The sequence below is a fragment of the Amblyomma mixtum genome, chromosome 1, assembly GCF_055824585.1.
Source record: "Amblyomma mixtum isolate Tamu chromosome 1, ASM5582458v1, whole genome shotgun sequence".
NCBI classification, from domain to species: domain Eukaryota; kingdom Metazoa; phylum Arthropoda; class Arachnida; order Ixodida; family Ixodidae; genus Amblyomma; species Amblyomma mixtum.
In genome coordinates this window covers 211,969,478-211,983,902 of record NC_143012.1, presented here as the reverse complement: position 1 = coordinate 211,983,902, position 14,425 = coordinate 211,969,478, and positions in this window count along the sequence as shown.

Genomic DNA, 14,425 nt, shown 5'->3' with positions numbered 1-14,425 from the left:
ACCGAGAGCTTTGCTCCCATTGCTATAAACGGTCCTTCGAGTAGCGCCTCTGTGTGTCTGTGTGTCTCTTCGTTGTGGATCGTCCCGTGTATGTTCAACCTTCACCTTAAAGGTAACATGTAGCAACTAGGCACAACCGAAGTTTTATTTATTTCGAAACAAGTTTTAATTTAGAGTACCACTGCAGTTGGGCTAATCCGGATTCACCTCCTGCTTTATGTCTGCGAGAAGAAATATAACCTGTCGGACAAATATAGGTGCGATAGCACTCAAAAGCTCACCAACACAAACCATGAATCTTGCAACTGAACGTACCGGCGCCCACAGACTTAACACGATTGACGGAAATCGTGGCCTACACGGCCGCCAGCGCCTCGAAACGATCACGGCATTAAGCTCTTATAATGACGGTCGCTCCAGGTTGCTCTGGTATTTTTATACTTGCATGAATAAAAATAACATGAATAAGTGTAGTTTTAGGCGTCATGACATGTGCACTGATACAATAATGACAGCGAATTACCGAGATAACTGTGTCATGGCACACAGCCGCACAGTCGCGTCCGTGTAACGCCTAGCCCGAGTTGCTTCTAGAGAAGGCATTGATCAGTACCCCGTTCTTCACGAACTTTTCCACTCATAAGGAGGTATTTTGCTTGCGTCATGCCATTTTAACGGGCAAGCCCGAAGACGCCTGCCATTAGGCACCACGCGCAGACTGCGGCCCCAACCGCTTCGCGCGAGTCCTTATCCCCTTCGGGAGCGCTTGCACCTCAGGCGCGGACATTCCCCTTTTGCCTAAGAGAAAACCACATACATATCACTGTGGAAGGACGATGTCCCAGCAAGGTGTGCGCTTGAGCAAGTGTCCTGCTACAAACGATCGTGGAGTTAATCGGGCATAGAAAGTGGAAAGGAGAGGAGACTGCGCACGTTCACTCGGCTGCCGCAGGTGCTCGAGGGTTCCCATTCATTTGCCCGTCGTGCGCAGCCGGCACAGGCAAGAACTCGCAGGATGAGGTGTGCGTGGAGCGCACACCACCGGCTAACCTTACCAAAGGAAAAGTTTCCTGCGCTTGCCTGGTATAGAAATTCCATACGACTTTCTCTTATTCATGTCACTCACAGGCGATACTTTTGGGTGGTGACTCAAGCGTCTCTTTGTTTAGCTAAGAGATTAAAAGTACGTAGGGTCTCATTCGGCTTGCACGCCTGATTTAAAAGACTTTTCTTTCGGTCGGGTACGTGTAAGCACATCTTTGTTCTATGCTTGCATGTGCGCCCGTCAAGCGTATAAAATGGGTTGAAGGTTTTCTCCTGTGCTATCGGCTTCGTGTCGATTGTTTAAATCTTATATTTGCGGTGTTCAGCTTTGAAAAGCGTTTTTTTTTATATCGGTGCCAGGAAATCTGAAGCCAGTAGCAATTGAAACAAAAAACACGAGCAGCGCGAAGAACCGAAAAGGGGTCTTAAGAAGAAAAAATAAAATCTTGGAAGCTGGAACCCTGTAATTTCAAGTAAAAGAATAAGGCCAATGATAGATGAAGCCACGCAGAGGTCAGTTTGTTAATCTAATAGGATTTTACTAGTTTATTAGATGCTAGGCGGGTATTGCGTAGCACTATATTCATGCTAATTCGTGTAAATAGAAAATAAAAAAGTTAGTTAAACAACGCTCAGAGGCCTGTAGAAAATATTCACTTCTGTTCCAACCCGAGACTGAGTACCTAGCAAGGAAGCCGATGTTACTCGATATTAACAATGTAGAAAGGTTCCGGACTGAACATAGATTATCCGAACAGCAACAAAAGACCACTTTACTGACAATGAGTCGGGCAGCAACCGGCTTTCTAAAGTTTACACTCAGCGCGAACCCGCAGTTTGCTATAGCAAATGACATAGCTAAGCCTACGTTAAGAAACTAACGGTATAATGTTGGAGGCGCAAGACAGGCTTTATATTCTGAGTCGTGGCCTAGTGGTTTGAGCGCCCGTCTCGGCTGCGGGAGGTGGGTGGTTCGAAACCAACCCACCGCCGGGCACCCACCGGTCAAAAGGGTACAAGCGTCCCCCGGCCTGGCGCTCGGCTTCCTTTAGGGGTGTACGTTTGGGAGAAGTGAAAAAAAAAAGGGCCACAAATTGGGCGGTGAAATGCTTGGGAAAAGGGTCTTAGACCAAACAGTTGCCTTGACGGATGAGTGATAAGTTCCCCCCGCAAGCAACCATAAGTCCGCCTCGTGCGGCATAAGCCCAATTTGTGGCCCTTTTTTTTTTCACTTCTCCCAAACGTACACCCCTAAAGGAAGCCGAGCGCCAGGCCGGGGGACGCTTGTACCCTTTTGACCGGTGGGTGCCCGGGCGGTGGGTTGGTTTCGAACCACCCACCTCCCGCAGCCGAGACGGGCGCTCAAACCACTAGGCCACGACTGCGGATATATTCGCCTCGCATTCGGAAGGTGCTGGGTTCGATCCCCAGTGCCGCCGGGTACCCACCGGTTTCTTTAATGGGTACAAGATTTCCCCTGGCCTGGTGCTCGGCTCTTCTAGGGTGAAATGCTTGGGAAAAGGGTCTTAGACCAAACAGTTGCCTTGACGGATGAGTGATAAGTTCCCCCGCCAAGCAACCATAAGTCCGCCTCGTGCGGCATAAGCCCAATTTGTGGCCCTTTTTCGTTTTGTGCACACGACTCTCTGCCCACAGTGACGGGATTTGAAGGCGCAGGCTCCTTTCCCAAGCAATGTAGCCCTAGTAAGCCGAGCACCAGGCCGGGCCATAGCTTGTACCCATTTTGAGAAAACCGGTGGGTACCCTGCCGGTGGCGGGAGTCGAACCCACCACCTCCCGAAGCCGAGGCGGGCGCTCTGCGACGAGGCCACGGCTGCGGTGCGCATATTGGCTGTCATCAACCGCGATGAAGCCATCGGATTGATGACACGTCGAGGTTGCATGGAACACTTCCACTGATGACACGGGTGCGTGATTGTTGCGCCGTGAGCCACGACTACGAAGGACGACCATTTGCAAGTGCCCAAACATAATGGTGTGCTTGAAGATGCGAATTCGTACGCCTGAGATGTTTTAAATGACGACATATATAGCGGGCAAGTGCAGTGGCGCATGAAAATGTTTTTCTTTAATTTTCATTTCCAGAAAGATTTCACTCTTGCGAATCATTGAGCAAGGCTGCAAAGAAGCGTGCATATATGAGCACGAACGCATGCACACACAGGCGCGCGGCCTTTTGGTTGAGTAGATCTTTGTGAACGCAGAGAAGAATAAAAGATAGAGTGTGCTGTTAAATAGCGCATTTTAATGTCCGTTTGCATGTCCCGCACTGCGGCTGAAAAATATTCTGCGGGTTTTTCACACGTTCGTACACGTTTATTGCACAAATCTTCGTTAAGCCGTACAGTGAATGCAGCGGCTGTGTCGCAACACACGTCGGGCCGGAAGTGAAAAACCTATCTAATTACGCAACAAAAAAAAATGCATATGAATTTCGTCGGCCGTAATTTAAAAAACCTGTTAAATTTTAACTGCCGTTCTTTGTGAAGCAACCATGCGGCGAATATTTCACCCTTTAGTATTAAAAAAGCTGGTCAGGTTAAAACCTGACCAGCTCGTCAAGGCAACTGTTTGGTCTAAGACCCTTTTCCCAAGCATTTCACCCTAGAAGAGCCGAGCACCAGGCCAGGGGAAATCTTGTACCCATTAAAGAAACCGGTGGGTACCCGGCGGCACTGGGGATCGAACCCAGCACCTTCCGAATGCGGCAGTCCCATCTTTCGCAGTGCATGAATTGAATGCTCTATTTCGGAGCCACCACGGTGGCTTAGTGGTTATCGTGCTCGGCTGCAGAACCGAAAGACGCGGGTTCGAACCCGGCCACGGCAGTGTCATTTCGTTGGAGGCGAAATGCTAGAGGCTCTTGCACTGTACGATGTCAGTGCACGTTAATGAACCTGAGGTCGTACAAATTTTTGAAGCCGTCGACTACGGCGTCACTTATAGCCTGATACACTTTGGGATGTTAGGCTCCGTGAAACAAAAAAAAAACTGGATTTGGTATGCTCCGCGATTTGAATAGACCACGCTGCTCTACTTCAGATGGCACTGACTACATACGTGCTTTCACAAAATCGCCTCTTGCTAGTTTGAAGACAGGGTCGGGGCGTGTCTCGGTCATTGCACGGGTAACAAATGTCACAGATTGTAAGAACAAAGTGCAAATAAATATACCACGGATAAAAAGACGAAGAAGACGTGATAAAGGTGCACGTCGATACGCAGAGAGGGAGAGTCACTGGGTGGAGAACTTTGGATAGCCATGGGGTGTACGCTGCCGATCAGGGCACTCATATTGAAGCTCTAGCGCACACATGAGGACTTCTTACTACATTCCTCACATGAAGACGGCAGTCTATATAGAAAGCGCGTAAGATTCGGTGGTCAACTGTCAACATTTGGCTTCTGACCACCTTTGCTTGCTGAGAATACATTGCTGTGAGATGATATGATGATCAAATTGATGATGATCGGATGGATCTGAGCTTGTTGGTTTTTAGCGCAATTAAAGCAGTAGCTTACGAGGGACAGCGCATGCAAGGTGACACGACACTCAGCCTTGTGTAGTGTCTCCTTGCTGTGCGCTGTCCCTCGTAAGCTGATTTTTTGACTGAAAATGCATGCCCCATTTATTTTCTTTCAAATTTGTCTATTGAGCAAGTCATCCTTTGCGCGCTTGCGCTTGGTTTGTCTTCATTTCTTTGTTTTTGTCATGTGTTCCAAGTGTCAGTCAGGTGAGGTTTCTGGTACAATCACAAACCGGCCCCTTATTTTCAAGTCACCACCATCATCGTTGAAGAGTGTCGTCGAATGAAAATATGAAGCACCGAATTCCTTGCCCTGTTTTTTATATTTATGAAGTTTTCGCTTTTAAATTTAACTTGCCCTTAAGTGACTTTAACTACATGGCTCACGAAGACAAAATCAAGTCCGTAAAGAAAGCACTGGAGCCAAAATACGCGCAATGAATATGAAAGAAGTTGTTCATATCTAGACAGCTTTATTACAAATCCTTTCAATGGTCTCCTACTTTCTTTAAATAAGATTTCTCTCGTTTTCTCTCTTGTTTACCATATCCTAATTATTTTTTTCAGCCATTTTCCTAAATTGCGCTCTGTAATTATCAACTGTACTGAATGACAGGATACAAATTAGTGAGAAAAATGTGGCAAAGCACAGTGTCGATGCATGCCTAAAACACTCCAACGTGCAGGTCACAAAATGTTACGGGCTTGGTAAGCGGTGAAAAAATGAAGCAAACTTTCCCGTATCCTGCATCTTTACTTTGCCACTGATGCTGAGTGGCTTCCGGTTGGATCCTTTTCTTCCCATCCAATTGTTCCAGTAAATTGATTTTCCGTGTTCCGCCCAACTGTTCAACACCAAGTGCACTTAGGAGGCAGATTATCGTAAATTACCTCAAATAACTCTAGTAAAGCCAAATATGTTTTTTAGAATATCAGTACTCAGACCTGAACTGAAAATTTTCGATAAGGTTAAAGTAGTTTTTGAAGTTTGGCATTGCTTAAGTTTTGGATCAGTACTTCCTATCGTACCTACCCAGCAGCGGTGGCTCAGTGGTTACGGCGCTCGGCTGCTGACCCGAAAGACGCGGGTTCGATCCCGGCCGCGGCGGTTGAATTTCAATGCAGGCGAAATTCTAGAGGCCCGTGTGCTGTGCGATGTCAGTGCACGTTAAAGAACCCCAGGTGGTCGAAATTTCCGGAGCCCTTCACTACGGCGTCTCTCATAGCCTGAGTCGCTTTGGGACGTTAAACCCCAACATACCATACCAAATATACCATACTTCCTATCGTACCTTATTTGCACAAGGCGGTATTTAGCTTTCTTGAGCACGAAGACTTTCGTGACTTTCTTTTCTGTGCCAGTGAAGTCCAGCGGTTTTGGGTGAAGAATTCTGCCTCCCCCCTTAAGATAATAAAAAAACTGTGCTCCATGAAATATCAGAATTATAACATGGAATGCGGCATCATAGTCTTTGACCAGATTTCTTTTGTATGTAAAAAATCTACACTTGTCAGACAAGGCAGACTGTTGATAACTGAATGTGCGACAACCGAACAAAAAGTAATGGTACAGAAAATGGTCATCTTTAATTTTATAGTAACTGATTTACACGCGTACGTAGATCATGTTTCAGTGGGGTTGGTGTTCTAGACTTCGGAGAAGCCCTTAAAAAGACAAAATCACTGCGGGCATCCAGAAAAAACACAAGGGGTCCTGTGTGAATGTAACAACTAAAGCACTGAATTGGAATCTCATGTGATTTTGATACGCGGCTTACTCGCAGGTTTTGGCGTGTTACTTTGCAGCCTGTATTCAACAACACTTATAGTTGCTATGTCAACAACCGCGCTGTGCTTTCTTGTTTTGCGTGTAGCGTCTTTTTTGGCTGTTTTTAATAATAGTGAAACAATCTACAATGAAATCGGCTGGATGAGATGGGTTCTCAGACACAGAAGCAATTTCTGCTTGGTACCAGGCGGCAAGACTAACCGCTGCTCTCCAAGGGCTAGGTGTTACAGCCAGCAAGTGCGTCAGTCCTTTGGCGTCAAGCCGTGTTCTAGGAGACAAGTACTACCCCACAAGCGTAAACGTCTGGGGGCGTCTACACAGCATTCAAGCTGAAGCTCTCCGGAAGTGCCTAGGACTGCCCAAATGCGCATCTACTGCCGCAACAGTACTCATCGCCCAGGAGAATTCAGTGGCTATCTATATAACAATCGACGCCTTGAGAGCGCGGGAATCTCTCAGATTCCCGCGCACCACCTTGCGTCTCCCTGCTAACCAGCCGCGTACATCCTTTGCGAAAATTATTCATGCCCATCGCGACTTTCTACTATCCCAATTTACTCCAGCCACTTGACCGTCGTCTCCATTATGGAGCCTGCACCAATCTCGTGTGCTTCTTTCTATACCAGGCATCAAAAATAAGGCTGCTTTATCGCCACCAGCATTAAAACAGATCACAGTTGAATATTTTCATGAGAAGCAAGGACACCGACTGCACATATACACCGATGGCTCAGTGACCCCCTGTAGTTCCTCGGGCTCCGTGGTCATCCCCGTAAGGACCATGGTAAAGAAAGTGAAAACATCACACCACACTTAATCGACTGGTGCAGAACTCACTGCTATTCGCGTCGCTATTGAACATATTAGTGAAGAAACACGCCAGCAATGGTCTTTTTTCACCGATTAAAAAGTAGCCATCTATGCTTTATAATCTGCTCTTCGTCATAGGACCCATGAACAACTGTTCGCGGAAATCCGAGAGCTACACCACACCGTCATCAATAAATGGCACGATATTATCTACCAATGGCTGCCAGGACACAGCGGCATCGCCAGCAACCACCGCACGGATGAGGCCGCGCGAACTGCTTACCACGAGCGCTATTTTATGTCAATCCCCATCTCGAGAGCCGAAGCAGCGGGTAGGCTTCAAACACTGGCCCGAGGGATCACGCTTGCTTTGCGTACTTCCGGCCAGCTTTCGAACCAGCGTTTATTATCCCTCTATCATGACCTGTAATTAGGCTTCTATCCGGCCTACTACGATGTGAGCGAACTTTGATGTTTCGCCTGTGGCATAATGTCGCATTCACGGAACACTTCTGCACTGTGATCGGCATGGCTGATAACGCTGCCTGCAACATCTGTGGCCGTGATGAGACCATTTCTCATATTCTTTGTGAATGTCCAGCATAGAGTTCTGCAAGACGTTCTCTTCGCCTTGCGTTGGAACCCATCGCTTCACGCCCGCTAACGGAGTTCAGGTTCAGGGACCCTGACCGCGGAGATCATCGGCGGTGAGGTATTGCCAGGCCCTCCTGCGGTTCTTGCGAGTGTCCGGCCTGCACGACAGGCTGTGACTTTATCTAAGCCTTTTCGCCTTATACATTTTCTCATCTCTTCCTTTCCTCTCTCACCTTTATATGCCCTCATCCCTTTCCCCCAGTACAGGGTGGCAAACTGGCTTCACCTACGCCTTTCTTCCTTCTCTTCCTCCTTCTTCTCCTCCGGTTCACTTCTCTCTGCCTTAAAGCTGCGAATGCAGGCTGAATTTTTCCATGTTTCGTATTCCTAGACGGAACGAGAGAAAAAAGTGTAATTCTTAAAACGTAGGCTTTATTAGTTGGCCCAAGGTTACTTTGCAATAGCCATGTGTGACGTTAATGTTTAAGCTTACAGATTCTCCCTAGTAGTTTCTTATAGCGAGGATGAGTCGTACTTTTAGGCTTCCGAATCAAGGCACCTGATACCACATCTGAAATTCACTTGCGATACGGAGAAAAATTTCAAGCCATACATTACTCAGGCCGGGGTTAAACTACAATCAAACTGATTCATAAGGTACCAGCGATAAGCTAACGAATATGTACACTCCTTCATTTCTTCCGCTGAATCATGAGTGTGCGTATCCTGGTGCTTGGAAAGCATACATACGCGAAAATGCTTGAGCATGAAGACATCCAGTCACTTTCGCTTTAAAATGTGCAGTGTGTAAAAATATCTCTCCCTCTCCCATATAACCGAGAGTAGAGTAAGCATGAAATGCTTACGGGCATAACACATTGGTTGTAGATGGTACCAGTCAAAACCTTGAAATGGGTCTAGTGTTCAACACACCACACTAAACCAGACGTACTGTGCACTGGTCCATGTGGACGCAATCATTCCCTGTGAGTGTCTGGAAAATCTCTTCCGCCCTGCCTCGTCAGCTGTATCCGGTTTCTGTTTGCATTTCATCTTTGTAATTGTTGCTTTCATTCCTCAGTTAATTGTACCACTTTGCCTATGTGACAGTGGGGACGTCACCACTGCATTACGTCACACATAATTGATGACGAAGTAATGAAAAATTACTAATTAGTGACTAATTAGTGATAGTTGAATTAGCCGAAGAGTTCTACACAAATTTCACATCGGACTACCTCTACTGGAGCAGAGTTGGCCGCACTTCTTGCGGCGGTACAGTATATCTCACAACAATCACCTCAAAAATGGGCTGTTTTCTGTGATTCAAAAGCTGCCCTACAATGTCTTCAATCTGCCTTGAGACATAGCGACCATGAGCAAGTTATAGCGGAGATACGATATCTGCACCACCAGGCAATTGAACAAGATCATGAAATCATCTTCCAGTGGGTATCAGGCCATAGCGGCATTGTTGGTAACGCCTTAGCTGACGATGCTGCTCGATCGGCTCACGAAACAACCAACACTGTCCGCATACCACTGACAAGAGCTGACGCAGCAAGGCACCTTCAACTGCTCGCCCGAAACCTGACTGCAACGTCGTGGTCTGCCCCTGGAGGTTGGACACCCCGCTCGCATCACTTCAACCTCTTGCTCCAACATCATATACCATTCGGCCTCCCCCGCGGTGATACTACGCTGTTGTGCCGCCTGTGGCTGGGAGTGGCGTTCACAAACGCCTATTCCCATCTCATCGCAATGGCTGACTCTCCAGCGTGTGACCAGTGTGGTTTTGACGAACGATCAGCCACCTCCTCTGTGACTGCCCTCGTTTTGAGCGAGAGCGCGGTTTCCTAATTGCTTCTCTGCTCCGCTTGGACTCGCGTCCTTTAACAGAGTCCAACGTTCTGGGGCCTTGGACACAACCTTCCAGACAACGGAAAGCGGTGAAAGCGCTCCTGAATTTCTTAAGGGACTCGGGGTTGCATTCCCGCCTACAATCTAAGTTTTCAGTGCGCGCCCTCTGTCCCTGTGACATAGTGGTCACTGGACACTTAGAAAACTCATTTCCTTGCTGCTCTTTTTCCTTTTTTCCCCTTTGTTCCCCTCCCCAAGTGTAGGGTAGCCAACTGGGCATCGCCTGGTTAACCTCCCTGCCTTTCCGTCCTTTTCTCTCTCTCTCTCTCTCTCTCTCTCTCTATACAGTAGCGAATGTAATCATCAAGTTACTGAGGGAGGCAGTCGAGCACAGCAATGGGACATCCTGCCAGTAACGGAGGAGGAAGTAAAGAAGGCCTTAGGAGCAATGCAAGGAGGGAAAGCAGCTGGTGAGGATCAGGTAACAGCAGATTTGTTGAAGGACGGAGGAGAGATTGTGCTACAAAAACTAGCCACCCTGTATACGCAATGCCTTGTGACCTCGAGAGTACGAGAAGCTTGGAAGAACGCTAACATTATCTTAATTCATAAGAAAGGAGACGTCAAGGACTTGAAGAATTAGAGACCAATCAGCATATTGTCCGTTGCCTACAAGGTATTTACTAAGGTAATCGCTAATAGAGTCAGGACAACCTTGGACTTTAGTCAACCAAATGATCAGGCAGGCAAATGATCGGAAGAGGGCGGAGTGTGTGAGGGAACAAACGCGGGTTAATGACATCTTAGTTGAAATCATCAGGAAGAAATGGGCTTGGGCAGGGCATGTAATGCGAAGGCAAGATAACCACTGGTCCTTAAGGGTAACGGAGTGGATTCCAAGAGAGAGCAAACGTAGCAGGGGACGGCAGAAAGTTAGGTGGGCGGATGAGATTAAGAAGTTTGCGGGGATACAGTGGTGGCAACTGACAAAGGACAGGGTTAATTGGAGAGACATGGGAGAGGCCTTTGCCCTGCAGTGGGTGTAGTCAGGCTGATGATGATGACTAATTATTGATTAATGATTAAATACTAATTAACTGCTAATTAATGACGCTTAAGCTTCACCTTTAGGAGTGGAACGTGACAGTGTGTTGTAGCGCTGCTAGGCAGTCCACGGAACGCCACCACCCGTTCGGCGCGATGCCTTGCCCTTTGAACGCAAGGCTTTATGAGGGAAGGAAATGGTTGGTTTTGGTTGGTTGGTTTTTGAGGAAAGGAAATGGCGCAGGCTCTGTCTCACATATCTCGGCGGACACCTGAAACGCGCCGTAAGGGAAGGGAGGAAGGTGGGAGTGAAAGAAGAAAGAGAGAAAGAGGTGCCGTAGTGGAGGTCTCCGGATAATTTCGACCACCTGGGGATCTTTGACGTGCACTGACATCGCACAGCACACGGGCGCCTCTTGTGTTTCGCCTCCATCGAAACGCGGCCGCCGCGGTCGGGTTCGAACCCGGGTACTCCGGCTCGGTACACGAGCGCCAAATGGCGCAGTAATTCTCTGTCATTTCGGTGGACAACTAACCCACACCGTAAAGAAAGGGAGGAACGCTACCAATTCGGCGCGATGCCTTGCCCTTTGAACGCAACGCTTTGTGAGGAAAGGAAATGGCGCAGTAATTCTATGTCAACTCGGTCGACACTCGAAACGCACCGTACAGGAAAGGAGGAACGCCACCACCCATTCGGCGCGAAGCTACCGGCGCTTGTACGCCGGTCCTTTAGGAAAGCTTAGAGAGTCTCGTTAAATCTCGTACGGTGCCCGGATGATCTCGTTTCAGTGCCCGGATGAGCGGAATTCAGTGCCCGGATGTTGGCTCTCGGCCTCGGCATGACGTCACCACACTGCCGACAACGGGAGCTAAAAGCATTTCATGCTTAATATATTCCTTCGTTAACATCTGTAATCAAATTTTGATTCGACATTTTATTTTGTTTGTTAGAGGAAGTGTGATAGCTTGGAGGATATTAACAAGAATGTATTTTACGTAGTGCAACAGTATACCCGAATCCTCAACGCATGATTTTGTTTTATAGTTAACGCGCGTAACTGCTTATGTACAACTCCCGTAATGAATTTGTCCTAATGTAAAATATTTGTATGGCGCCTCTGTGATTTAAAACATGCGCAGTGGTAAAGTTGGATAGCTGACACTAATTATACGCTTCATATCCAGCTCACCCAAATGTGCTGAAGAATGACGGAAACTTTAATATAACCAGCGCAGAAAACTCAATATTTCATTTAATGTAAACTCCGTTTATACATTCCTGGCGCGTTCAGAAATAACCAAGCAAAATCGAACAGCACAAATATCATGAATACCAGCGAGCCCCGCATGACATACCACAATAATAGTAACACTTAAATACAGCATGTGAAATCACATGTCGGTTCATTATCATTTACCTTGAGAATGCCTTATGCTCCAGGCAATAATACTACGAGCTAATAGATGAACCCTGCACTATCCATGCCGCGTAGTGTGGCTGTCGAATTACTGATTGTTTGTTGCTTGTCATTTGCCGAAAAATAAATATCTCATCAAGAAAAATAGCCTAGAGATCTGGGGCAGTGCCTCTCTTTATGCAAGCGTCTGTCACATTTTATACTTTCATGTTTTGTCTATGGCACGGTGAGGCGGGACCCTGCCTAGATGGACAACTTTTTTTCAGCGTATAACAACCGGCTAACTGCGTGTGGAGATGTGACCGGTGGAAGGAATATTTTGCTTCAGTTGAAAAGAATTGTGCTTGTGTTTATTTGTGAGGTGATTTCTGACGAGTGTGCAGAGAGGTGCAAAAATTTGACAAAATTGCTCAGGCTCGCCGAATACAACCCTTATTACATAACCGTGAGGCGGAATAATTTATTTTGACCCATGGCTCGTGAGCATATAGTAAGACGGCTATATTAATTTATTTGTCCCTGCTTTTTGTCTACGTTACCATTTTTATGCATTCAATCCTTGCCGTTCTCCCACCTGTACAATCCATGCAGATCTACTACCAGCTCTAACTTTTTGACATGGACACCTGCGCCTCGCGTTTAAACCTAACATTTAGAATGTACCTAGCGTGCACGAAACAATGCAGTGTCGTTTTTTGTTACCATACATAGGACAAATGTGGAATAGAGCAGCTGGCTTTCTGATCTAGGAGGATGTTTTTTCACACTTTTGATCGCAGTTGTGCTGCAATGAGAGATAAAATGTAGCACAGGCTTGGATTTGCTCGAGTGAATATGTCCAAGATGTGTGAGTGAGTCGAAATAAACATATTTCGATTGGTTGAAAAACCATTGCTTAACTTTCACGGCGCTTTGGATGCAGGGCACAGCAGAGATGTATTCTCGAACAGGCCAACATAGAACTCAGAGGTCAAAGTTCCACTGAGCAGCCCACCCAAGAACAATTTGTTAATTTTAAAAACTGCTCGATATCATTAAACTCCACCACGCGTCGCGATACTGGAGTGAGGACGGGAGGCTTCCACCTCGACCTACAAAAGATCGATAATACATTAGGCAGCGCAAAACGGTGTGTTAGCACGCGGCTTTCTACAAAACAATGTTGGGATGTAATTTTTGTAGCGCGTCAAATCACATCAGCGCATTTTCGCTTTTCAACTGCTGCCTGGGATAGGCGCGTTTTTTTTCGTTAAATGGTTTGCGAAATTCTTCCGACACGGCTTACGCAACTGTAAGTTCAGAAAGGTCGGCCTCATCTAAAAAACTAGTTTCCCGGTGAAAGGCTCGTTCTACTTTTAACTCATTTCAAGTAGTCTCCAAAATTTACTGCTGCTTCTTGCGCAAGCCCATATTAAGGGGAAAATTAAATTTGTTTGAAAGTCCTTAGCTTCTATAACTTTGTATTACCGCTGTTGTGTTGTGGGGAACTTTTCAGGACTAAGCTGATAGGATGAAAAAAGAATCGCCCAAAAATTGTAGTGAGCTACTAAAAACGTTAACAACATTCCTCTTTGTTCCCATTTCTTGCTTTTTTTTTAAAGAGCCCTCTTCGGCTGCCGGATTTCGTGTTCTCTGCATGTGAACTTCACGTTTATTTGTTAACGAGCTGTACTGCCTTACGTTATCCCTTATGACAGTTATAAATATGCGGTTAATTTAGCTATTCGCTCAATAGCTGGTAATTTATTTACGGCAATTTGCATTTCGAAATTTCGAGTGTTTTTTTATTTATTTACAGTGCTCTTAATAACCCACTGAGGAGCAATATATCAAGGTGGGGGGGGGGGGGGGTAAATTATTGTACACTAACAGACAACCGAGGATACAAAATGGCAGGCTTTTGTAGAAGGCACAGCAGCACAAAATAGATCAGTATTATTAATAGACGCAAAGTCTCCTGGTAGCTCAATCTAGTAGCTCAAACCAGCCACATTGTGATTTATTTTCTTGTTTCTCAAAAAATGGCTTGATTTGTCTTCTTTGACCTCATTTAAATGGACACTATCTGAAACCATTAAAAATCCGTCTAATATAAAAGCTGTGCTATACGTCAAAGTCACGAACAACATACACCCTTCAAATATTCTGTGCAAATTTTCTGAATGGCGGCCTCCACCTAGCAAAACACCTCTGCAGTAGCGCGAAGCAACGCAGCCAAGATTTCCTCCGTTTCGCCCGATGTCATTGGATTGCCTCCGAGCTGGCGAGGGCAAATGTCGCTGCTCGTGCGGGCAGGCGCAGACCCGTTTGCTCGA